Source organism: Schistocerca serialis, chromosome 9 (genome assembly GCF_023864345.2).
Source record: "Schistocerca serialis cubense isolate TAMUIC-IGC-003099 chromosome 9, iqSchSeri2.2, whole genome shotgun sequence".
NCBI lineage: Eukaryota > Metazoa > Arthropoda > Insecta > Orthoptera > Acrididae > Schistocerca > Schistocerca serialis.
Genome location: NC_064646.1, coordinates 379,444,663 through 379,470,309, shown reverse-complemented (window position 1 = coordinate 379,470,309; position 25,647 = coordinate 379,444,663). Strand labels below are relative to the sequence as shown.

General features: G+C 44.6%; 1 protein-coding gene across 1 annotated transcript in view; it reads left to right on the top strand.

The window, feature by feature from the left end:
- Window positions 1-25,647, top strand: part of LOC126419829 (eclosion hormone-like) — a 45,569-nt gene that overhangs the window by 7,946 nt on the left and 11,976 nt on the right. The window lies entirely within an intron of this gene.

The following is a 25,647-nucleotide window of genomic DNA, read 5'->3' as shown; positions in this document are numbered from 1 at the left end:
TTAAGTTCCAAGCCTCTCCCCCTCCTCATTGAGGACATGTGATACTGTTGATGGCGATCCATCAGTCGGATGGGGACGTCAACCTTGAAGGCACTCTCGGTGCTTCTCGAGAGGAGCAGACTACGCAGGGTGGTCCATTGATAGTGACCGGGCCCACTATCTCACGAAATAAGCATCAAATGAAAAACTACAAAGCACGAAACTCGTCTAGCTTGAAGGGGTGAACCAGATGGCGCTATGGTCGGCCCGCTAGATGGCGCTGCCATAGGTCAAACGGATATCAACTGCGTTTTTTAAAATAGGAACCCCCATTTTTTATTATGTATTCGTGTAGTACGTAAATAAATATGAATGTTTTAGTTGGACCACTTTTTTCGCTTTGTGATAGATGGCGCTGTAATAGTCACAAACGTATAAGTACGTGGTATCACGTAACATTCCGCCAGTGCGGGCGGTATTTGCTTCGTGATACATTACCCGTGTTAAAATGGGCGGTTTACCAACTGCGGAAAAGATCGGTATCGTGTTGATGTATGGCTATTGTGATCAAAATACCCACCGGGCTTGTGCTATATATGCTGCTCGGTATCCTGGACGACATCATCCAAGTGTCCGGACCGTTCACCGGATAGTTACGTTATTTAAGGTAACAGGAAGTGTTCAGCCACATGTGAAACGTCGACCACGACCTGCAACAAATGATGATGCCCAAGTAGGTGTTTTAGCTCCTGTCGCGGCTAATCCGCACATCAGTAGCAGACCAATTGCGCGAGAATCGGGAATCTCAAAAACGTCGGTGTTGATGCATCGATTGCACCCTACCATATTTCTATGCACCAGGAATTGCATGGCGACGACTTTGAATGTCGTGTACAGTTCTGCCACTGGGCACAAGAGAAATTACGGGACGATGACAGATTTTTCTGCACGCGTTCTATTTAGCGACATTGACCAACAGTGGTAACGTAAACCGGCATAATATGCACTATTGGTCAACGGAAAACCCACGATGGCTGCGACAAGTGGAACATCAGCGACCTTGGCGGGTTAATGTATGGTGCGGCATAATGGGAGGAAGGATAATTGGCCCCCATTTTATCTATGACAATCTAAATGGTGCAATGTATACTGATTTCCTACGTAATGTTCTATCGATGTTACTACAAGATGTTTCAGTGAATGACAGAATGGTGATGTGCTTCCAACATGATGGATGTCCAGCACATAGCTCGCGTGCGGTTGAAGCGGTATTGAATAGCATATTTCATGACAGGTGGATTGGTCGTCGAAGTACCACACCATGGCCCGCACGTTCACCGGATCTGACGTCCTCGGATTTCTTTCTGTGGGGAAAGGTGAAGGATATTTGCCATCGTGATCCACCAACAACGCCTGACAACATGCGTCAGCGCATTGTCAATGCATGTGCGAACATTACGGAAGGCGAACTACTCGCTGTTGAGAGGAATGTCGTTACACGTATTGCTAAATGCATTGAAGTTGACGGGCATCATTTTGAGCATTTATTGCATTAATGTGGTATTTACAGGTAATCACGCTGTAACAGCATCCGTTCTCAAAAATGATAAGTTCACATTGGAACAACCGAAATTAAATGTTCAAACGTACCTACGTTCTGTATTTGAATTTAAAAAACCTACCTGTTACCAACTATTCGTCTAAAATTGTGAGCCATATGTTTGTGACTATTACAGCACCATCTATGACAGAGCGAAAAAAGTGGTCCAACTAAAACATTAATATTTCTTTACGTACCACACGAATATGTAATAAAAACGGGGGTTCCTATTTTAAAACAACGCAGTTGATATCCGTTTGACCTATGGCAGCGCCATCTAGCGGACCAACCATAGCGCCATCTGGTTTCCCCCTTCAAGCTATACAAGTTTCGTTCTTTGTAGTTGTTTTCGTTTGACGCTGATTTTGTGAGATATTTGGCCGGGTCACGATCAGTGTACCACCCTGTTTACTAGCACTGGGTTTCACCCATTCCGTCCTCTCACCATCGTCGTAAAACACAAACACAGTACTACACTATACAGGCATCCTTTACACTCTCCTACAGGAAATGGATAAAAGTACCACACCGCTAGATATGCGTCCTTGAACAAACGCAGATGCTAGACAAGACAGCCGGTTGAACTGTTGTATTTGATAACGAACTGCACTTGCTCCATGTCCTCAATACGCTGCAAATATCAGTCGTGTTCATAACAGTGTTCTGTGTAGTTGTACGTGCATTGTACCGGACTTCAGTCCCTTAGAGCGCGTGGGAAGACAGTAGTTACTCGTATGGTGGATACTTCGTAACCAAGTTGATCGAAGTGTTTCATGTTTCAAGAGGCATCGTGTCGAAGATTAATACCGCATACAGGGTTCAAAATGGTTCAAATGGCTCTGAGCACTATGGGACTTAAAATCTGAGGTCATCAGTCCCCTAGAACTACTTAAACCTAACTAGCCTAAGGACATCGCACACATCCATGCCCGAGGCAGGATTCGAACCTGCGACCGTAGCAAGAGCGCGGTTCCGGACTGAAGCTCCTAGAACCGCTCGGCCACAGCGGCCGGCCCCGCATACAAGGAAAAAGTAAAAACGACATCCACTATGTCACAACTTGGATGGAAGTGCGTGTTGAATGATCGTGACAGACGGCTATTGAAGACGATTGCGACGATAAATAAGAAGACGACAGCTGCCAAAGTCACTACAGAACTCAATGTCGCACTTGCGAGTGCTGTCAGTACCATAACTACACGAAGAGAGCTCCTGAAGCAGGGAGTCAGAGGGCGAGCTAGAATTCCAAAACCACTCATCATTGATGTAAACACCCTTAACAGGAAAACTTGGTGCCGAGGTAAGATTCGAACCTGCGACCGTAGCGGTCGCGCGGTTCCAGACTGAAGCGCCTAGAACCGCTCGGCCACTGTGGCCGGCATCGTTAACTGAACTTGCTGCTATTTTGCATCAAGAATGCTATAAGACACCTTTGAAAATATTATAGATCCCGCGTTTACCCTTCCCGAGGATACTAGAAGCTGTTTTGAATGCCAACGGTTTTCCAACACCGTGATGGGCATTCTAATGTGTTGTGTTTTTGATGTTTCCATATTTCTGTCTACCCCCTGTACATTCTACAAATTCACGTACGACCCAACTCTCACATGTGCGGAAGGGAAGGGGCCATGTACACGGAGGAAGAACACCGTTTCCGACAGGCGGCTAACCCCACCCCGTGAGATATCTCCGCTAACAATGCCATATGACTTTTACATTTTTTACTGTGACAACATTATTCAAAGAATGATGAATAAACCACTGGACGCTTTATTTCTGACGCTCATTTTTTTCATAAAATCCAAAGTGAAACGTCCACTTAGAAAAATTATTGAATTACTGTGCTGGTAAACCCCTTACGTTATTTGATTATCAAACAGCTGAGCAAAACTGAACGTACTCAGACTTTTCTCTCTTTACTTATTCTGATCATCACTAAAGTGACACATAATATTTTTAGCGCAACGCAATCTGACTTTTAATAATCCCTACAAAAGAATGTCCCTGACTAACAATAACCTATACCTTTCATGAATCACTTACCTCACAAAAATCTTCATTACTCGAACTACTGCAATACAGCGAGCGCCAATACTGCCAGCTAAATAAAAGATTCTAACTACTGAAGCCACTAACTATAGGCATAGTTAGCAAATGAAAGATTTTGATAGAGAACAAACAATGTATTTACCTTAATAGTGTTCAAAAGTCATAATATATATACAGGGTGTTACAAAAAGGTACGGCCAAACTTTCAGGAAACATTCCTCACACACAAATAAAGAAAAGATGTTATGTGGACATATGTCCCGAAACGCTTAATTTCAATGTTAGCGCTCATTTTAGTTTCGTCAGTATGTACTGTACTTCCTCGATTCACCGTCAGTTGGCCCAATTGAAGGAAGGTGATGTTTACTTCGGTGCTTATGTTGACATGCGACTCATTGCTCTACGTTTGGGCAGGCATTGTTGGTGATGTCTTGATTGGGCCCCATGTTCTTCCACCTACGCTCAATGCAGCACGTTATCATGATTTCATACGGGATACTCTACCTGTGCTGCTAGAACATGTGCCTTCACAAGTACGACACAACATGTGGTTCATGCACGATGGAGCTCCTCCACATTTCAGTGGAAGTGTTCGTACGCTTCTCAGCAACAGATTCGGCGACCGATGGATTGGTAGAGGCGGACCAATTCCATGGCCTCCACGCTCTCCTGACCTCAACTCTCTTGACTTTCATTTATGGGGGCATTTGAAAGCTCTTGTCTACGCAACCCCGGTACCAAATGTAGAGACTCTTCGTGCTCGTATTGTGGACGGCTGTGATACAATACGCCATTTTCCATGGCTGCATCAGCGCATCAGGGATTCCATGCGATGGAGGGTGGATGCATGTAACCTCGCTAACGGAGGACATTTTGAACATTTCCTGTAACAAAGTGTTTGAAGTCACGCTGGTACGTTCTGTTGCTGTGTGTTTCCATTCGATGATTAATGTGATTTGAAGAGAAGTAATAAAATGAGTTCTAACATGGAAAGTAAGCATTTCCGGACACATGTTCACATAACATATTTTCCTTCTTTGTGTGTGAGGAATGTTTCCTGAAAGTTTGGCCGTACCTTTTTGTAACACCATATATATATATATATATATATATATCTATATATATATATATATATATATATATATATATATATATATATATATCATCCGCTCTCAAAACTCCGCCATCTCTCTCCCCACATCCACCACTGCTGGCGGCTCACCTCCAACTGCGCAACTCTACGCGCTGTTAACAGCCAACTGCCCAACACTACAATAGCGACCTATGCAACAATGCCCACTAGCCACAGACTGCACACAGTCAGTGATTTTCATATAGAGCGTTACATGGCGTTACCAAAATAAAAACCTAAACAGGCTACTTACAAAAGTAGCATGAGTTTTTTGAAACTGTCCTCTTGTTCGCACACTATGACTTGTTCTGACAGCTTCTAATACCAAATCCTCAGAGACAGAATAATTTTTCTCAGAATTTTCATGCTGGCCTCGACGTCCAGCTCTGAGCAGGAAAAGCTGTGAAGTATTGGCAATATTGGTGTTTCCTTGTATTGTTCACAACATCGCAGAAATTATAGATTTGTCCATATCTATTTCTGTCGCTTGCGCCTTGTTCCGCTGTTACGCAGGGTCGGCCATGGTTAAACGGTTTTGGTATGTTAAATTTAAGGGGTGGCCGGATGCCCTTCCTGCTGCCACCCCGTATCCTACAGGACGGAATTAGTGTACCCCAGCAGTCTGAGTCTAGTGTAAATCGTGAAATAGTGCAAACGTGTTTCAAATGTCTGCGACGCGTGGAACTGAGGCGGAACGTGGGGACTAGCCCGGTATTCACCTAGTGGGATGTGGAAAACCTCCTAAAAACCACATCCAGGCTGGCCGACACACCGGCCCTCGTCGTTAATCCGCCGGGCGGATTCGACCTGGGGCCGGCGCGCCTACCTGAGTCCAGGAAGCAGCGCGTCAGCGTGCTCGGCTACCCTGGCGGGTAACACATTTATCCATATCGTAAATGGGATATTTATTGTGTGTAACTTATCTCTTTTACTTTTTCGCTGTAGATACTTGAAAACCGTTCCACTGAGCAACGTGTCTCCTCGTGCAATCACTTGCGTACCATTGACTTACACAACTTTGATATTTTTCTTGAGCATTCCATCACCGTTTCCTCCAGCACTGCTACTCCTTTCTCCTCATCGTCAATAAATATGATGACATTAACAGCAATCCGTCGTGGATGACCACGAAAGCAGTTTCCGCGATCACTTTTAACTCTTGCTTTGCACTGGAACGTGAATGTACCTATTCAAAGGACAAAGCTCTCGCTACAGCGGGCCTACGCGCTTGAAGTTCATCATTCTGTGCTTTGCTGTTGTAGAGACCGGCTAACTTTCCCCTGAACACGTTCAGGCTATCACAATGATCTCAGAGCAGCACTTGCACCCGACCTCCTTACACTTTGTTTGCTATATTCAGATTTCTGCCTTCCCTTAAATTCTCCATCCTCTAAAGCTCCCTCTAGTACCATGGAAGTTATTCCCTTCTTCCAGCCAGCATTTTCAGTACGTTTGTTTCTTCGCCGATTCTGGAGAGAGCCTTCTTATTTGCTAATTTATCGGTGTACATAATCTTCAACACCCTTCTACACTGAGGTAACAAAAGGCGTGTGATGCCTCCTAATACTGTGCTTGACCTCCAATAGCCCCGCTTTGTGCTGCTGCTCGACGTGGCTTGTAATCAGCAAGTCGTTGAAAGTGCCCTACAGAAATTTTGAGCCATGCTGCCTCTTCAGCCCCCATAATCGAGAAAGTGTTGCCGGTGCAGGATATTGTGCACGAACTGACATCTCTATCACGTCCAAGAAATGTTCGATGGGCTTCATGTTGGGCGTTGTGGATGACTAAATCATTCGCTCGAATGTTCTTCAAACCACCCGCTAGCAACTGTGGGACAGCGACTTGACGCATTGTCCACCATAAAAATTCCATCGTTGTTTGGGACATGAAGCCCATGAATGGTTGCAAATAGTCTACAAGTAGCCGAGAATAAGCATTTCTAGTCAATTATCGGTTCAATTGGACTAAAGGACCCAGCCCATTCCATTATGAAGCCACCACCCGCCTGCACAGTGCTTTGTTGAGAATTTGGGTCTGCGCCTCACTCGAACCTCTCTATCAACTGAAATGAGGAGTCATCTGACCAGGCACAGTTTTCCAGTCATCTAAAGTCCAACCAATCTACATCTACATCTACATCCATACTCCGCAAGCCACCTGACGGTGTGTGGCGGAGGGTACTTTGAGTACCTCTATCCGTTCTCCCTTCTATTTCAGTCTCGTATTGTTCGTGGAAAGAGAGATTGTCGGTATGCCTCTGTGTGGGCTCTAATCTCTCTGATTTTATCCTCATGGTCTCTTCACGAGATATACGTAGGAGGGAGCAAGATACTGCTTGACTCCTCGGTGAAGGTATGTTCTCGAAACTTCAACAAAAGCCCGTACCGAGCTACTGAGCGTCTCTCCTGCAGAGTCTTCCGCTGGAGTTTATCTATCATCTCCGTAACGCTTTCGCGATTACTAAATGATCCTGTAACGAAGCGCGCTACTCTCCGTTGGATCTTCTCTATCTCTTCTATCAACCCTATCTGGTACGGATCCCACACTGGTGAGCAATATTCAAGCAGTGGGCGAACAAGTGTACTGTAACATACTTCCTTTGTTTTCGGATTGCATTTCCTTAGGATTCTTCCAATTAATCTCAGTCTGGCATCCGCTTTACCGACGATCAACTTTATATGATCATTCCATTTTAAATAACTCCCAATGCCTACCCCAGATAATTCACTGAATTAACTGCTTCCAGTTGCTGACCTGCTATATTGTAGCTAAATGATAAAGGATCTTTCTTTCTATATATTCGCAGCACATTACACTTGTCTATACTGAGATTCAATTGCCATTCCCTGCACCATTCGTCAATTCGTTGCAGATCCTCCTGCATTTCAGTACAATTTTCCATTGTTACAACCTCTCGATATACTACAGCATCATCCGCTAAAAGCCTCAGTGAACTTCCGATGTTATCCACAATGTCATTTATGTATATTGTGAATAGCAACAGTCCTACGACACTCCCCTGCGGCACACCTGAAATCACTCTTACTTCCGAAGACTTCTCTCCATTGAGAATGACATGTTGCGTTCTGTTATCTAGGAACTCTTCAATCCAATCACACAATTGGTCTGATAGTCCATATGCTCTTACTTTGTTCATTAAACGACTGTGGGGATCTGTATCGAACGCCTTGCGGAAGTCAAGAAACACGGCATCTACCTGGGAACCCGTGTCTACGGCCCTCTGAGTCTCGTGGACGAATAGCGCGAGCTGGGTTTCACACGATCGTCTTTTTCGAAACCCATGCTGATTCCTACAGAGAAGATCTCTAGTCTCCAGAAAAGTCACTATACTCGAACATAATACGTGTTCCAAAATTCTACAACTGATCGACGTTAGAGATATAGGTCTATAGTTCTGCACATCTGTCCGACGTCCCTTCTTGTAAACGGGAACGCTACGCTCTTCTAGAGACTTACGGTACACCGCTGCAAGAAGGGGGGCAAGTTCCTTGGCGTACTCTGTGTAAGATCGAAGTGGTATCCCATCAGGTCCAGCGGACTTTCCTCTTATGAGCGTTTTCTAGCACTACTGGCATCACAGCTGACTTAAGGGGCTCTCTCTGACTGTATTCAAAACAAACACGAAATCTATGGAAGACTATTACACTAGTACTCGAAAATTAAAGACTCCTAAAAGCAAAAACACACGGAAGAAGAAGTGACAAGGAAGAAAACTACAGTTAATACTTGAATTAACGTAGCTCGCTGCACAGCAGATGTGAAGCTGACGGCAGTTACAACGACACTGACACTACTGGCACTATGGTCACAAGCCCACGAGCTGTGCTGCCAGCGATGTCGTGCTGTTGGCAGAAGCACTCACGGTCAGTCGCCTGCTGTCATAGCCCATTTCGGCGCACTGTTCTAACGGGTACGTTTGTCGCACGTCTCACATTGATTTCTGCGGTTATTTCTCATAGTGTTGCTTTTCTGTTACAACTGTACGCAAAGGCCGCTGCTCTCGGTCGTTGAGCGAAGGCTGTCGGCCACTGCTTTGTCCATGGTGATAGGTAATGTCTAAAATGTGGTATCCTCGGCACGCTCTCGACTCTGTGAATCCCGAAATAGTGAATTCCCTAACGATTTCCGAAATGGAATGTTCCATGCGTTTAGCTCCAACCACCATTCTGCGTTCAGACTCTGTTAATTGCCATCAAGCGACCATAATCACGTCGGAAACCTTTTCACATGAATCAACTGAGTACAAATGACAGCTCCGCCAATGCACTGCCCCTTCGTAGCTTGTGTATATAATACTACTGCCATTTGTAAAGGTGTATCTAGCTATTCCACGACCTTCGTCACTCCAGCGTATAACACCACATCTTAAACCCTTCGATTCTATTCTTTTCCGGTTTTCCACAGTCCATGATTCACTACTGTACAATGCTGTGTTCCAGACGCACACTGTCAGTGTTATGTACCGAGAAAGAGGTGTACGCAAATACGGTGAGAGGCAGGCACTACACAGGCACAGCTACATCTACATCTACATGGTTACTCTGCAAGTCACACTTGAGTACCTGGCAGAGGGTTCATCGAACCATTTTCATACTAATTCTCTACCATTCCACTCTCTAATGGCGCTTGGGAAAAAGGAACACCTAAATCTTTCCGTTTGAGCTCTGATTTCTCTTATTTTATTATGATGATCATTTCTCCCAACGTAATTGGGTGTCAACAAAATATTTAAGCATTCAGAAGAGAAAGTTGGTGATTGAAATTTCGTAAATAGATGTCACCGCAAAGGAAACCGCCTTTGTTTCAGTGACTGCCACCCCAACTCGCGTATGATATGAGTGACACTCTCACCCCTACTGCGCGATAACACGAAACGGGCTGCCCTTCTTTGTACTTTTTCGATGTCCTCCGTCAATCCTACCTGGTAGGAATCCCACACTGCGCAGCAATATTCCAGCAGAGGGCGGACAAGAGTAATGTAGGCTGTATCTTTAGTGGGTTTGGCGCATCTTCTAAGTGTTCTGCCAACAAAGCGCAGTCTTTGTTTCGCCTGCCCCACAATATCATCTATGTGGTCTTTCCAATTTAAGTTGCTCGTAATTGTAATTCCTAGGTGTTTAGTCGAATTGACAGCCCATAGATTTGTAAACCCAAAATTTATCGGATTTCTTTTAGTACCCATGTGGATGAACTCGCGCTTTTCTTTGTTTAGTGCCAATTGCCACTTTTCGCACCATACAGAAATTCTCTCTGGATCATTTTGTAATTGGAATTGATCGTTTAATGATTTTACTAGACGGTAAATTACAGCATCATCTGCAAACAATCTAGGTGGGCTGCTCAGATTATCACGTAGATCATTTATGTAAATCAGGAACAGCAGAGGGCCTATGACACTACCGTGTGGAACGCCAGATATCACTTCTGTTCTACTCGATGATTTACCGTCAATCACTACGAACCGTGACCTCTCGAGAGGAAATCACGAATCCAGTCACACAACTGAGACGATACTCCATATGCACGCAATTTGATTAATAGTCGCTTGTGAGGAAATCTAGGAATATGGAATCGATCTGAGATCCCTTGTCGACAGCACTTATTACTTCATGGGAATAAAGAGCTAGCTGTGTTGCACAAGAACGATATTTTCTGAATCCGTGTTGGTTATGTATCAATAAGTCATTTTCTTCAAGGTGATTCATGATGTTCAAGTACAGTATATGTTCCAAAATTCTACTGCAAATTGAGGTCAGTGATATGGGTCTGTAATTCAATGGGTTACTCCTATTTCCTTTCTTGAACACTGGTATGACCTGGGCTACTTTCCAGTCTTTAGGAACAGACCTTTCGTCAAGTGAGCGATTGTATATGATTGCTAAGAAAAGCGCTATTGTGTCTGCGCACTCTGAAAGGAACCTGATTGGTATACAAATTGGACCGGAAGACTTGTCTTTCTTAAGTGATTTGTTTAGCTACACCTAAGATATCTACTTTTGTGTCTCTCATGCTAACAGCTGTTCTGGTTTCGAATTCTGGAATATTTACTTCATCTTCTTTCATGAAGGAATTACAGAAAGCAGCTACTCGCCTGGCACTTCCCGAGTGCACATAGCAGCCTCCAGATGGTGCTCACGAACGTGGACCTCTTCCTACTTCTGTGTCACTTCCTCCAGCACATCTTATACGTCCGCCGATGGTGCTCACAATTTATAGGGAATGATCTCAACTGCGGACTACTTCACTTACCACTTGTAATAGCAGACAGGGAAATTCTTCCACCGGCAGGCACGAAAACGTAATGCACCTTGGACACTTAGTTACGAACCAGCAGTTAGACAGGGCAGCTCAGTGCCTGCAACCCGCTCAGTGGAGTTCTCTGAAGACTACTATAAGTGAGTAGCGTTTACTTGGGTGTGTGTTATCGTAAATATAAACTTGAGAATGTGAACTGACAACCTAAACGTGCTACTGAGCTCTAAGTCACATCACTTTCATGAAATTGAAAAGAATCCTGTGTGTGTGAAAACCGATCTCATTCATAAGCAGACAAATAAGCAAGCCAATAATTTCACGCGCAGTAGACTTGGTCACTGCGAACTGTATGAAAAGAAGAAAAGAAAGTGTAACTGCATAAAAAACAAACCAAACTGTAATATCGACATGTATAAGAATGTAACCTGAAACACACGAAAGTTTCTGCACTGACATATGGCCCTGTTAAAATAAAGAAACTGACAGGACCTATATCGTGGAAAGGAAACTAAAACAATCACATATTATGACTCTCATCTGCAAAATGAAGTACTGGCAGAAACAGCAACACACCAAGACTCGGCAACAGCTAAAAAATACAGCTAAAAACCAACTGCAGTTGGTCTAGGGAAATTGGGTTCATAATATTGACACAAAATGCCAATGAAACACATGACTCAACATTTAAGTTCTGAAATTTCAGTTAGGAAGGAACTAATATTTAAAAAAATTATAGACTCTATTTTGAAAATTCTTTTAAGCTAATAACTTCCATAGTACAGTAAATTAACTCAGAAGATCAATCAATAGAATAATCATAAAAAACTCGACTGTGACGAGGGTGAAGAGGACCAACAATACAAGTCCACAAAAACAAAACTAAACTTTTTACCTCGTCAAATAATACTTTCTTCACCATCAAAAAAACTTTTTTATGTCCGTACACTATCCAACAATTGTTCTGAGTCATCATTCCTCCTCATAATAAATCTGCAACTCACAGTTCCAAAAGCATTCCACTGTACACACAACAAATCTCCGTCTGCGTCAGATCGCAGCTTTTCAATACTGACTGTCACAGATTCTACGACTCCACAGTGCTGCTGCCATCGCACGCACATATACTGTTGCCTAACAACTGTTTCTCTGACCACAGTTCTTCAAATTTATCATTTTCCTTTACAAAAGTAACACATCCAATAACATCATCAAAAAATAGCCATCTTACACTACCTACCCACTTAGCAGTCGCTACTTGCAGTATAATTGGTCTAAAGATTGTTCGCAGCGTTACTATCAGTTATAAACCATAAACTGCCAAGTCAGAGCAAAATTATTAGATGTCATTTAGGACATCAAGTTCCACGTACCGAATTGTACCACACTTAAGTACAATTTTGTAGCATACTCTTCATAAATGTTATTTGTTATTTACACTACTGGCCATTAAAATTGCTACACCACGAAGATGACGTTCTACAGACGCGAAATTTAACCCACAGGAAGAAGATGCTGTGATATGCAAATGCTTAGCTTTTCAGAGCATTCACACAAGGTTGGCGCCGGTGGTGACACCTACGAAGTACTGACATGTTGAAAGTTTCCAACCGATTTCTCATACACAAACAGTAGTTGACCGGCGTTGCTTGGTGAAACGTTGTTGTGATGCCTCGTGTAAGGAGGAGAAATGCGTAACATCACATTTCCGACTTTGATAAAGGTCGGATTGTAGCCTATCGCGATTGCGGTTTATCGTATCGAGACACTGCTGCGCGCGTTGGTCGAGATCCAATGACTGTTAGCAGAATATGGAATCAGTGGGTTCAGGAGGGTAATACGGAACGGCGTGCTGGACCCCAACGGCCTCGTATCACTGGCAGTCGAGATGACAGGCATCTTATCCGCATGGCTGTAACGGATCGTGCAGCCACGTCTCGATCCCTGAGTCAACAGATGGTGACGTTTGCAACACAACAATCATCTGCACGAACAGTTCGACGACGTTTGCAGCAGCATGGACTATCAGCTCGGAGACCGTGGCTGCAGTTACCCTTGACGCTGCATCACAGACAGGAGCGCCTGCGATGGTGTACTCAATGACGAACCTGGGTGCACGAATGGCAAAACGTCATTTTTTCGGATGAATCCAGATTCTGTTTACAGCATCATGATGGTCGCATCCGTGTTTGGTGACATCGCGGTGAACGCACATTGGAAGCGTGTATTCGTCATCGTCATGCTGTCGTCTCACCCGGCTTGATGATATGGGGTGCCATTGCTTACACGTCTCGGTCACCTCTTGTTCGCATTGACGGCACTTTAAACAGTGGACATTTCATTTCAGATGTGTTACGACCCGTGGCTCTACCCTTCATTCGATCCACGCGAAACCCTACATTTCAGCAGGATAATGCACGACCGCATGTTGCAGGTCCTCTACGGGCCTTTCTGGATACAGAAATGTTCGATTGCTGCCCTGGCAGCACATTCTCCAGATCTCTCACCAATTGAAAACGTCTGGTCAATGGTGGCCGAGCAACTGGCTCGTCATAATACGCCAGTCACTACTCTTGATGAACTGTGGTATCGTGTTGAAGCTGCATGGGCAGCTGTACCTGTACATGCCATCCAAGCTCTGTTTGACTCAATGCCCAGGAGTATTAAGGCCGTTACTACGGCCAGAGGTGGTTGTTCTGGGTACTGATTTCTCAGGATCTATGCACCGAAATTGCGTGAAAATGTAATCACATGCCAGTTCTAGTATAATATATTTGTCCAATGAATACCCGTTTATCATCTGCATTTCTTCTTGGTGTAGCAATTTTAATGGCCAGTAGTGTATTAATGTGTTGCCACATTTCTGTCGTAGTGCACTCTGTCAAACAGGCGTTAAGTAGCAAGGGTGCAGTGGCTACCTTTACTGAATTGCCATGGATTTATGGGCTGAATTAACGGTAGAATTCTTTTATTACATTCACATCACTCAGAAATTTCTGCCTCAGATTAAGGCTAATGTATTAAGCATCATTGCGCAACAGGATTAAAGGATCGTTTCTTCGAAATCCCATACTTGCCTACTATTTCGATGCATAAGTTTGAAAATTCTCTCAAAGGTGCCTAGAACCTTCCTCCGTAATAGCGCAGAAGTGTGACGCTCTGCAACATCACCCTCGGGCTCGGTGGCGCTGCAGTCAGCATCGTATCGACATATACGGAAAAAAAATGCCACAGCTCGCAAGTTTATGTGAGCTGTAAGATGGCTTAATGATGTCAAAGTGGCACCAAATTTCACAATTCTGGCCAACGGCACCATGGACTTGCCATGCAATGAGATGATCGTCACAGTCCCCCTTACCCACATATCACCCTTTCTTTTGACGTCTCTACGATGGAGGTCAAAACCGCGACACCCAACATTGAAATCTCTCCGATTTTTTATGCGTGGTCGGGGAAAACATTTCAGGCGCACCACCGCTAAGAATCGAAAGGAAAATGCCTCAGCCGTTAGCTTAAAGGGCGTCAATGAAACCACCCCTTTCCCAAGTCGTTGATTCACTCTCAAAAACAACAGTTCACAGTGAGATGTGCAACAGGAAGATGTTCTTCGTAGTCTTTGACACTGCTGGCACCCCCCGGACTTTTAGTCCTTCTTTAAGGACAGAATGTGACTGCATCCCCATTGAACGTGATCGCGCCCCTTTGGAGAGCATCACGACCGCCATTTTCGCTCTTGTGTACAGGTGGGAACCACTAGATTAAATCGATGAAACTCTAAAGTGATCCGAAGCAATAAAGGGTATTTACGCTTTTTCAAACCTCTCGTTTTCCGCCCTCCCGTGACGCGATCATGCAAGAGTGCAGCATAACATGAGCATGAATAAAATGTCTAAGGGTCCTTCAAAGAACGCCCTGTTCGGCAGCAATCTTTGTGCCACCCGCACATCTTTCGTTGAGACCGTTAGAAATGCACCTGTCAGAAACTCCGACAGCAAATCAGTCTATTTATCCACGATAATGAGAAAGGAGTAACACTGTTGAAGGAAATGGTGAGGGAATGCTTCAGTCGATGGTGCGCAAATGAATGCACGAGAAGACACGGTGAGGCAAAGTCGCGACTCGACGGATCCCATTACACACCCCCCAGTCAGCTGCTGTCCAGTTTCTGTGTTGTTTGGCCCACTGAAGACGTGCAGCCTTATGTGCCACAGTGTGAGAAGGCCTTTTGCGAGATAGTCGTCTCCAAATACCCACTGCTTGCAGTTTCCTTCGCAAAGTTTATTCAAAAACTGGTTGAGATGTACCTGCATTAAATGACAGCAGCAACTACTGTCGGGTTTGAAATCGATTTTCACTGACAAGGCGTGACATTTACCTCCAGTCCCTGTCGGTTGGGATCTGTACACGACCACTGTTCTTACTACCTGTTACGTGGATGAAAGTGCTGCAACATTTTTTGTAGACACGTTGGACGATCTTTGTTGATAAACCAATAGATTCAGCAAATTCATTCATGGCGTCGTTATGGGTACGTCCATACACGATACCTTCTTTCTGCCTGTATTCCAGTCTCTGTCTTCCCGTACAGTTTTTATCCTCTACAGCCCCCTCTACTACCGTGGGGCCGTCCCTCATATCTTAACACATGTCTTATCATCTTTTTCCTACTTCTTGTCAGTGTTTTGCATGTGTTCCTTTCCACGCAGATTCTGCAGAGAACCTCCTCACTCCTTGCCGTACAGTCGACCTAATTTTCAATATTCTTCTGTAACAGCACACCTCGCCGGCCGGAGTGGCCGACCGGTTCTAGGCGCTTCAGTCTAGAACCGTGCGACCGCTACGCTCGCAGGTTCGAATCCTGCCTCGGACGTGGATGTGTGTGTTGTCCTTAGGTCAGTTAGGTTTAAGTAGTTCTAAGTTCTAGGGGACTGATGACCTCAGATGTTAAGTCCCATAGTGCTCACAGCCATTTGAACCATTTGATTCACGAAAGATAATAACACGCAAATCGGAAACTAGTACGGCGCACAAGACTTAGTCAGCTAAGCGTTGAATATCCAAAGAGAAAGGCCAAAGCAAAGTAGTGAGTCGTAGGTGAGTCGCTTCCAACAGAGTGTGTCTACCATAAACTAATCTTCCGCAGGTCACTTGTGCAAGTCAGCATCCGCAAATTTCGTCAAGTTTTCTCTCAAACTTCCAGCAGTTTTGTGTGTTCAAGAGCGAAAAACGGAAGGAAGGAAGATTAGGTTTTAACGTCCTGCCGACATCTTTGTCATTAGAGATGGTTCACAGACTCTGGATGTTTCAAGGATAGGTAAGGAAATCGGCCGTGCCTTTTCAGAGGAACCATTCCGGGAAATCAAGGAAAACATAAATTTGGATGGTAGGAAGCGGATTTGAGCCGTCGTCCCTCGAATGCGAGTCCATTGGGTGAACCACTGTGTCATTTCGCTCAGAGGGTTCAGAATCGATACGAAACTGAGTCGAAAGCTGAGAAATACGCGAGGAACTGTGAATGAACGTTGTTGTTAATTCAAAGTTTGGACTGCTTTCCTGTATTGTAGGATACGAAAGACGTGAATTTTAAGAAAAGTGTTATGAAGCAGGATACACTAGAAAATGTGGGGTTCTACTCGCTTGTCTGTTATAAGGTGCCTAAAGGATGCAGGGTTCTCGGAATGCTATTCAACAATTCAAGCAAATCACATTAATAGTTTTTATTACAACAAAGAAGATTTGCAATACTTAACTTTGAATTTACGACAGTGTCGCAAGCGATGGACGAAATGCAAACATGTAATGTTCTTCACTATAGACAATGTCCATGTGAACAATGGATATGGATCACTAATAATTGCTATCGTAGTGTCGGTTTACAACTGTGACAGTCTTGTACTCTGCTACTAATGTCCGTCTAGTATTGTGGTAATACTATGCTGAGCAGCCGAGGCTGACAGGAGCAGCGCTTATATTCTCTTCGGCTAGAGGGCGCTCCTGTCGTGGTGCGGAACTTGACAGCGGGCTATTGGCTGACGTGGTCTCACAGCCTTCTTTGCTCTTGCGTTTTTCGTCTTCGTGCCGTCGCTTATCGTTACCCCGGAACATTCGTCCCTCACAAAGCGACGGACCGTCGTCATGTAGGAAGTGCGACCACGGCGGGGAGGCAGGAGTGTTGGCGCGTCACCGGGCCGGAAGCTGTGGCTGCAGGGGACGTCAAGCTTCCGGCCGTACCCCGCCATCTGGCCTGCGCTCTGACGGAAACGTCCCCCGGAAAACCCCCAGAAGGGTGCGCGTCCACCAACTGATGCCGGGAACCAGATGAAGAAGGCGGCGCCTGCTGCGGTGTGGGCGGGTCCAGCTCCATGCTAGGACGAGAGAAGGCGTAGGAGACGAAGACTCCGTCTCCGTGGGTTCGTCACACGGTGTCGTGATAACACCCTCTGGCGTCTGCTGTGGCCGCGCTGTCCTCTGGAGCCGTGAATTTGGAGGAAGAGACACTGAAAGATCATCGTGCACATGACAGAGGCGAAATTGATTTTGATGGCGGCGCTGCAAGCCATCTGGACCTGAAATAGGATACATGCAAGCGCCAAGTCGACGGACGATATCGCCTCGCGCCCACGGTTTAGACGAAATTCGATATAATTTAGATGGTGACTTAACCGAAAAGTTTACATTTCAAATTCATTCAAGGACAATGTTTGATATAGAAATCGTAAATACTCGCAGTTACGTCGAACATAGGTAGTGGTCAAATTAATTAATTTCTGCATCCCCCCCTCCCTCCCCACGCTCATTCCCTGTGGGTGGGACTATTTACACATATCAAAAAAAGTTTTTGCATCACCTCAGTTCCCAGAACTCCTGAAGATAGACGTTACTGTCAATGTTGTATCACAGAGTCCCTTTGACTGTTCAGAGATGTCACTAAACCCTCCCAGAGATGTAAACAACCATGCATGAGCAGCGCCTATTACACGGAGGGGGTCCGACAGCCGATCAGTTCCACCAGGAAGGAGGTACACGGCTCGTGTTGTCTGTAGTTCAAGCATGCCTAGACGGTCAATACCGCGGTCCGATCGCGTCCGCATTGTTACTTTGTGCCTTAAAGGGCTCTCAACAAGTGAAGTGTCCAGGCGTCTCTAAGTGAACCAAAGTGATGTTGTTCGGACATGCCGGCCGCGGTGGTCTCGCGGTTCTAGGCGCTCAGTCCGGAACCGCGTGACTGCTACGGTCGCAGGTTCGAATCCTGCCTCGCGCATGGATGTGTGTGATGTCCTTAGGTTAGTTAGGTTTAAGTAGTTCTAAGTTCTAGGGGACTGATGACCACGGATGTTAGGTCCCATAGTGCTCAGAGCCATTTGAACCATTTTTTGTTCGGACATGCAGGAGATACAGAGAGATAGGAACTGTCGATGACACGCCTCGCTCAGGCCGCCCAAGGGCTACAACTGCAGTGGATGTCCGCTACCTACGCATTACGGCTCGGAGGAACCCTGACAGCAACGCCACCATGTTGAATAATGCTTTTCGTGCAGCCCCAGGACGTTGTGTTACGACTCACACTGTGAGCAATAAGCTGCAGGATGCGCAACTTCACTGCCGACACCCATGGCGAGGTCCATCTTTGCAACCACGACACCAAGCAGCGCGGTACAGATGGGCCCAACAACATGTCGAATGGACATTAGAGTCATGTTCTCTTCATCGATGAGTGTCGCATATGCCTTCAACCAGACAATCGTCGGAGACGTTTTTAGCGGCAACCCGGTCAGGCTGAACGTCTTAGACAGAATGTCCAGCGAGTGCAGCAAGGTGGACGTTCCCTGCCGTTGTGGGGTGGCATTATGTGGGCCGACGTACGCCGCAGGTGGTCATGGAAGACGCCGTAACGGCTGAACGATATGTGAGTGCCATCCTTCGACCGATAGTGCAACCATATCGGCAGCATACTGGCGAGGCATTCGTCTTCATGGACGACTATTCGCGCCCCCATCGTGCAAATCTTGTGGACGACTTCTTTCAGGATAACGACATCGCTCGACTGGAGAGGCCAGCATGTTTTCCAGACATGAACCCTATCGAACATGCCTGGGATAGGTTGAAAAGGGCGATGTATGGTCGACGTGACGCACCAACCACACTGAGGGATCTACGCCGAATCGCCGTTAAGGAGTGGGACAATCTGGACCAACAGTGCCTTGATGAACACCTCTGAATGTCTCGCTATATGGTGGTACAACATGCAATTTGTGATTTTCATGAGCATTAAAAAGGGCGGAAATGATGTTTATGTTGATCTCTATTCCCATTTTCTGTGCAGGTTCCGGAACACTCGGAACGAGTGTAAGGTGTCAGGGAAATCCAACACCTTCCATGAAAACCCTGACATGATAAGCAAATCCAGTAGTATGTCACATAGCTCCGAATAAATTGTGACATTAAATTAACCAAAGTAGTACGAGTAACGAGTGAGGAAATGGAATACCACAGACTAACACAAGAATGCCTAAATGCATGTCATACCTTACCACCGTGAGACAGACGCAGTTCCGAGGGGAGAAACGAGAACAGAAGCCGAGAGCAGAACCGTGTTAAGCGAGAAGGCCCTACGATAAGGGATGGACACCCACGTCGCCAGCTAACCGCTACGACCACACCACCCGCAAGTTTTTAGCGTGAGACTTTTTCGCGTCTCTGTTACGTTAGGACCACCCCCCAGCCCATGTTAAAAGCTAGAGCCCTCCAGAAGAACAGTATAGATCTTACGATAACACAAAAAGGGCTACACCACCCGCAAGTTTTAGCGTGAGACTTTTTCGCGTCTCTGTTACGTTGCAAACTTTAAAAACATTACCCCACCACGAAAAGTATAACGTTTCTCATTGGATAGACAGAATTTTTGTAGGCGGAGCTTAAGGTTAACATTGAGACCCTGATTGGTCAGATGAAAACACAGCCCGATAGTTTTTTTTTAAACCAACTTCGGTAAATTGTAGTAAGGAGAAGTTAGGAGAGAGTTACTTCCGAGAGGGTGAACTGGACGGAGCTGCGCCGGCCGGCGCCCCCTGACGAAGAAACAGAAAATGTTATGGAGCAACTACTACGTGTTAAAGCATAAAATTTTGCAAATGCAGTAAGGTGAGGCATCTCCATCTGCAAAATCGCCCAACGAAGCGAAATTCTGGCAGAGTCGCCAGTTGAACGGAAATGTGTGTGCGACATTCCGTATCTGACTATGATAGGGTTCTGGTAGTCAATTCCCTAAAAAACACGCTCAGAGCGTCGTTGCGCGAAAGTGGTAGGGAGACACGATATACGAGGTGATGCAAAACTTTTTTTGATATGTGGAAAAATTAATGCAGCCAATTCTTTATTTCATCCATTGATTAAAACCTTTAAAAACCATTGTCATTTGTGTAGCACAAATATTTGTTTGTTCGCTTATGTGTTCAAATATTTCATCTGTGAGAAGATTTCCATAACTACGACTCTGTTACACTTTTGGACGTTTTCATTACTTACTTTGGTACCGTGGACGCTAGTAAGATTCACAACGTTCTGCTGGTTGCCTCCAGGATGAAACCACTAGCTTTGATCACGTATTCAACCATCAGATGAATTCTCATTACGCGGCGACGTTTACGCGGCGACGTTTACGCGATCCAAGTAACGCACTCGCTGAGTGACTGTCTCCTCCTCGCGACATTTTTCCTGCTACGGGCAACAATGCTTTCTGAAAATAATAGCTTTAAAACTAGTCCCCCCACTGGTCGTCCCTCGGAGGTTCTCTTCGTGCAACACCACGTGCGTTTATACTCCAAATCAAAACGGTCAAACAGTGTATTTCATTTTGTTTACTTAACGGCGATAGCTGCAGAGCGAATATTATGCTTCACGGTAACTCCTGTGCAATAGGTGGCAAGCACCGTGCGGCCGTCGGGTGTGTTGCCAGGCGGCAGGCGCACCGTTACCCGCCCGTTTATGCGTGTAACACACGCCAAGTGGTTGCCGGCACGCGAGACTTCTGCCTCGTTAGAAAGGACAGTAAAATCGGCTCCGCTGTAACGTATTAAAAATGAATATAAATATAGTGATCGTGAAATTGATTGTTCTTTCTTTTAACATACTCGTAAATAGACGTAGAAAGTAGTGAAACAAACCATCTAATTGGGTTCAGACTTCATCCTCGGCCTACCTTACGCCACACGGTGTTGAGGAACATCGTACATGCTTGTTGGGACACAGACACATTTTGCTGCTTATACGAGGTGACTTGTAACAGGCTAGTACGGTTCAAAATGGAAGGGTCGAACACAGCCTGTACTTTGGACTTCAGTCCACTACAAATGGTGATGCAGGTAAGACAGTCCACCCCTAATATGTCTGCTGTTGTTGTGGTCTTCAGAGACTGGTTTGATGCAGCTCTCCATGCTACTCTCTCCTGTGCAAGCTTCTTCATCTTCTAGTACCTACTGCAACCTACATCCTTCTGAATCGGTTTAGTGTATTCATTTCTTCGTCCCCGTCTACGATTTTTGCTCTCCACGCTGTCCTCCAATACTAAATTGGTGATCCCTTGATGCCTCAGAATATGCCCTACCAACTGACCCCTTCTTCTAGTCAAGTTGTGCCACAAATTTCTCTTCTCTCCAATTCTATTCAATACCTCCTCATTAGTTATGTGATCTACCCATATAATCTTCAGCATTCTTCTGTAGCACCACATTTCGAAAGCTTCTCTTCTCTTCTTGTCTAAACTATTTATTGTCTACGTTTCACTTCCATACATAGCTACACTCCATACAAATACTTTCAGAAACGACTTCATGACAAATCTATACTCGATGTTAACAAATTTCTCTTCTTCAGGAACGCTTTCCTTGCCATTGCCAGTCTACATTTTACATCCTCTCTACTTCTATCATCATCAGTTATTTTGCTCCCCAAATAGAAAAACTCATTTACTACTTTAAGCTTCTCATTTCCTAATCTAGTTCCCGCAGCATCGTCCGATTTAATTCGACTACTTTCTATTATCCTCGTTTTGCTTTCGTTGATGTTCACCTTATATCCTCCTTTCAAGACCCTGTCCATTCTGTTCAACTGCTCTTCCAGGTTCTTTGCTGTCCCTGACAGAATTACAATGTCATCGGCCAACCTCAAAGTTTTTTTTTCTTCTACGTGGATTTTAATTCCTACTCCGAATGTTCTTTTGTTTCCTTTATTGCTTGCTCAATATACAGATTGAATAACATCGGGGATAGGCTACAACTCTGTTTCACTCCCTCACTAAAAACTGCTTCCCTTTCATGCCCCTCGACTCTTATAACTCAAAACTCTGTGCACTATGGGACTTTAGATCTGAGGTCATCAGTCCCCTAGAACTACTTAAACCTAACAAACCTAAGGACATCACGTACATCCATGCCCGAGGCAGGATTCGAACCTGCGACTGTAGCGACTCTTATAACTGCCATCTGGTTTCTGTACAAATTTTAAACAGCCTTTCGCTACCTGTATTTCACACCCGCCGCCTTCAGAATTTGAAAGAGAGTATTCCAGTCAACATTGTCAAAAGCTTTCTCTAAGTCTACAAATGCTAGAAACGTAGGTTTGCCTTTCCTTAATCTATTTTCTAAGGTAAGTCATAGGCTCACTATTGCCTCACGTGTTCCAACATTTCTACGGAATCCAAACTAGTCTTCCCTGAGGTCGGCTTCTACCAGTTTTTCTATTCGTCTGTAAATAATTCACGTTAGTATTTTGCAGCCGTGGCTTATTAAACACATAGTTCAGTAATTTTCACGTCTGTCAACATCTGCTTTCTTTAGGACTGGAATTTTTATATTCTTCTTGAAGTCTGAGGGTGTTTCGCCTGTCTCATACATCTTGTTGCTCACTAGATGGTAGAGTTTTGTGAGGCCTGACTCTCCCAAGACTGTCAGTAGTTCTAATGGAATGTTGTCTAATCCCGGGGCCTTGTTTCGTCTTAGGTCTTTCAGTGCTCTGTCAAACTCCTCACGCAGTATCATATCTCCTGTTTCATCTTCATCTACATTCTCTTCCATTTCTATAATATTGTCCTCAAGAACATCGCCCTTGTATAGACCCTCTATGTACTCCTTCCACCTTTCTGATTTCCCTTCTTTGCTTAGAACTGGGTTTCCATCTGAGCTCTTGATATTCATGCAAGTGGTTCTCTTTTCTCCAAAGGTCTCTTTAATTTTCCTGTAGGCAGTATCTATCTTAACCCTAGTGATATGCGCCTCTATATCCTTACATTTGTCCTCTAGCCATGCCTGCTTAGCTATTTTGCACTTCCTGTCGATCTCATTTTTGAGACTTTTGTATTCCTTTTTGCCTGCTTCATTTACTGCATTTTTATATTTTCTCCTTTCATCAATTAAATTCAATATCTCTTCTGCTACCCAAGGATTTCTATTAGCCCTCTTTTTTTACCTACTTGATCCTCTGCTACCTTCACTATTTCATCTTTCAAAGCTACCCATTCTTCTTCTACTGTATTTCTTTCCCCCATTCTTGTCAATCGTTCCCTAATGCTCTCCCTGAAACTCTGTACAACCTCTGGTTCTTACAGTTAATCTAGGTCCAATCTCCTTAAATTCCCACATTTTTGAAGTTTCTTCAGTTTTAATCTACAATTCATAACCAATAGATTGTGGTCAGAGTCCACATGTGCACCTAGAAATGTCTTACAATTTAAAACCTGGTTCCTGAATCTCTGTCTTAACATTATATAAACTATCTGAGCCCTTCCAGTATCTCCAGGCTTCTTCCATGTATACAACCTTCTTTCATGATTCTTGAACCAAGTGTTAGCTATGATTAAGTTATGCTCTGTGCAAAATTCTACTAGGCGGCTTTCTCTTTCATTCCTTACCCCCATTCCATATTCACCTACTACGTTTCCTTCTCTTCCTTTTTCGTACTGTTGAGTTCCAGTCGCCCATGACTATTAAATTTTCGTCTCCATTCACTATCTGAATTATTTCTTTTATCTCATCATACATTTCATCAATCTCTACGTCATCTGCAGAGCTAGTTGGCATATAAACTTGCACTACTGTGGTAGGCGTGGGCTCCGTATCTATCTTGGCCACAATAATGCGTTCACTATGCTGTTTGTAGTAGCTTACTCGCATTCCTATTTTCCAATTCATTATTAAACCTAATCCTGCATTACCCCTATTTGATTTTGTATTTATAACCCTGTATTCACTTGACCAGAAGTCTTGTTCCTCCTGCCACCTAACTTCACTAATTCCCACTATATTTAACTTTAACCTATCCATTTCCATTTTTAAATTTTCTAACCTACCTGCCCGATTAAGGGATCTGACATTCCACGCTGCGATCCGTAGAACGCCAGTTTTCTTTCTCCTGATAACAACGTCGTCCTGAGTAGTCCTCGCCCTGAGATCCGAATGGGGGCTATTTTACCTCCGGAATATTTTACCCAAAAGGACGCCATCATAATTTAACCATACAGTAAAGCTGCATGCCCTCGGGAAAAATTACGGCTGTAGTTTCCCCTGGCTTTCAGCCGTTCGCAGTACCAGCACAGCAATGCCGTTTTGATTAGTGCTACAAGGCCAGATCAGTCAATCACTCAGACTGTTGCCCATGTAACTACTGAAAACGCTGTGCTGCCCTTCTTCAGGAACCACACGTTTGTCTGCCCCTCAACAGATACCCTTCCGTTGTGGTTGCACCTACGGTACGGCTATCTGTATCGCTGAGGCACGCAAGCCTCCCCACCAACGGCGAGGTCCATTGTTCAGGGGGGGGAGGGGGGGGGGCAAAGATGTCTAGAATGAATAAATACATTGAGGTGCGGTTTTGACCAAGTTATAGCGGTGAATATAGCAAAGTTCTTGATGTTCGGAAGTAAGTTTTGTAATTTATATTCCCCGATTTACGGTTCCTATTAGCTTTTTCTCTAATGGACCCATATTTTTTTTCCTACTCCCCGAAAGGTATTATAGGTATTTTATCCTCACAGAGTTCTGCTCCTCTCCCTGCCTCCAATTTTTTTCTTGCTTCGGTTTCGGCTAGTCTGTTATGCCCGAACCTTTATGAAGAGTTTTGATATGCTGCTTTCAGTTCGCTTACCTGTGTATTGGAGATGTTGCAGACTACTTCTAGGCACTACCTTTTATAATTTTAACGAATGTACATTATCAGACTTTTGTTTAGTCCTGAAGCTTTTATCAGTTTTACTTCTTAGTTTGCCCATTTCCATTACCTCTTGCCACTAGCGGTTTCTCAGGGCTGTTTTTTGGTATGCTCGCTGTGCCTGCGACTTTTTTATCATTTGACAAGCTGAAGTCTAACTTTACTGCATTGCATATGGCACATAAATTTATTTTCAGCTGCCCTTCAGAAGCTAAAATAATATTTCTGCATTGACTCACGTTATAACTCTAGCTCGCTTTTATTTGAATTTGGGGTGGACTGTCTTAGCTGCCTGACCTTGTGTAGTGGATTGAGGTCCAAGGTACTGGTTGTTCTCGACCCTTCCATTCTGGACCTACCATTTACTACGTACTATTTATGAGTATTTTAAAAGAAAGTACAATGAATTTCGCGA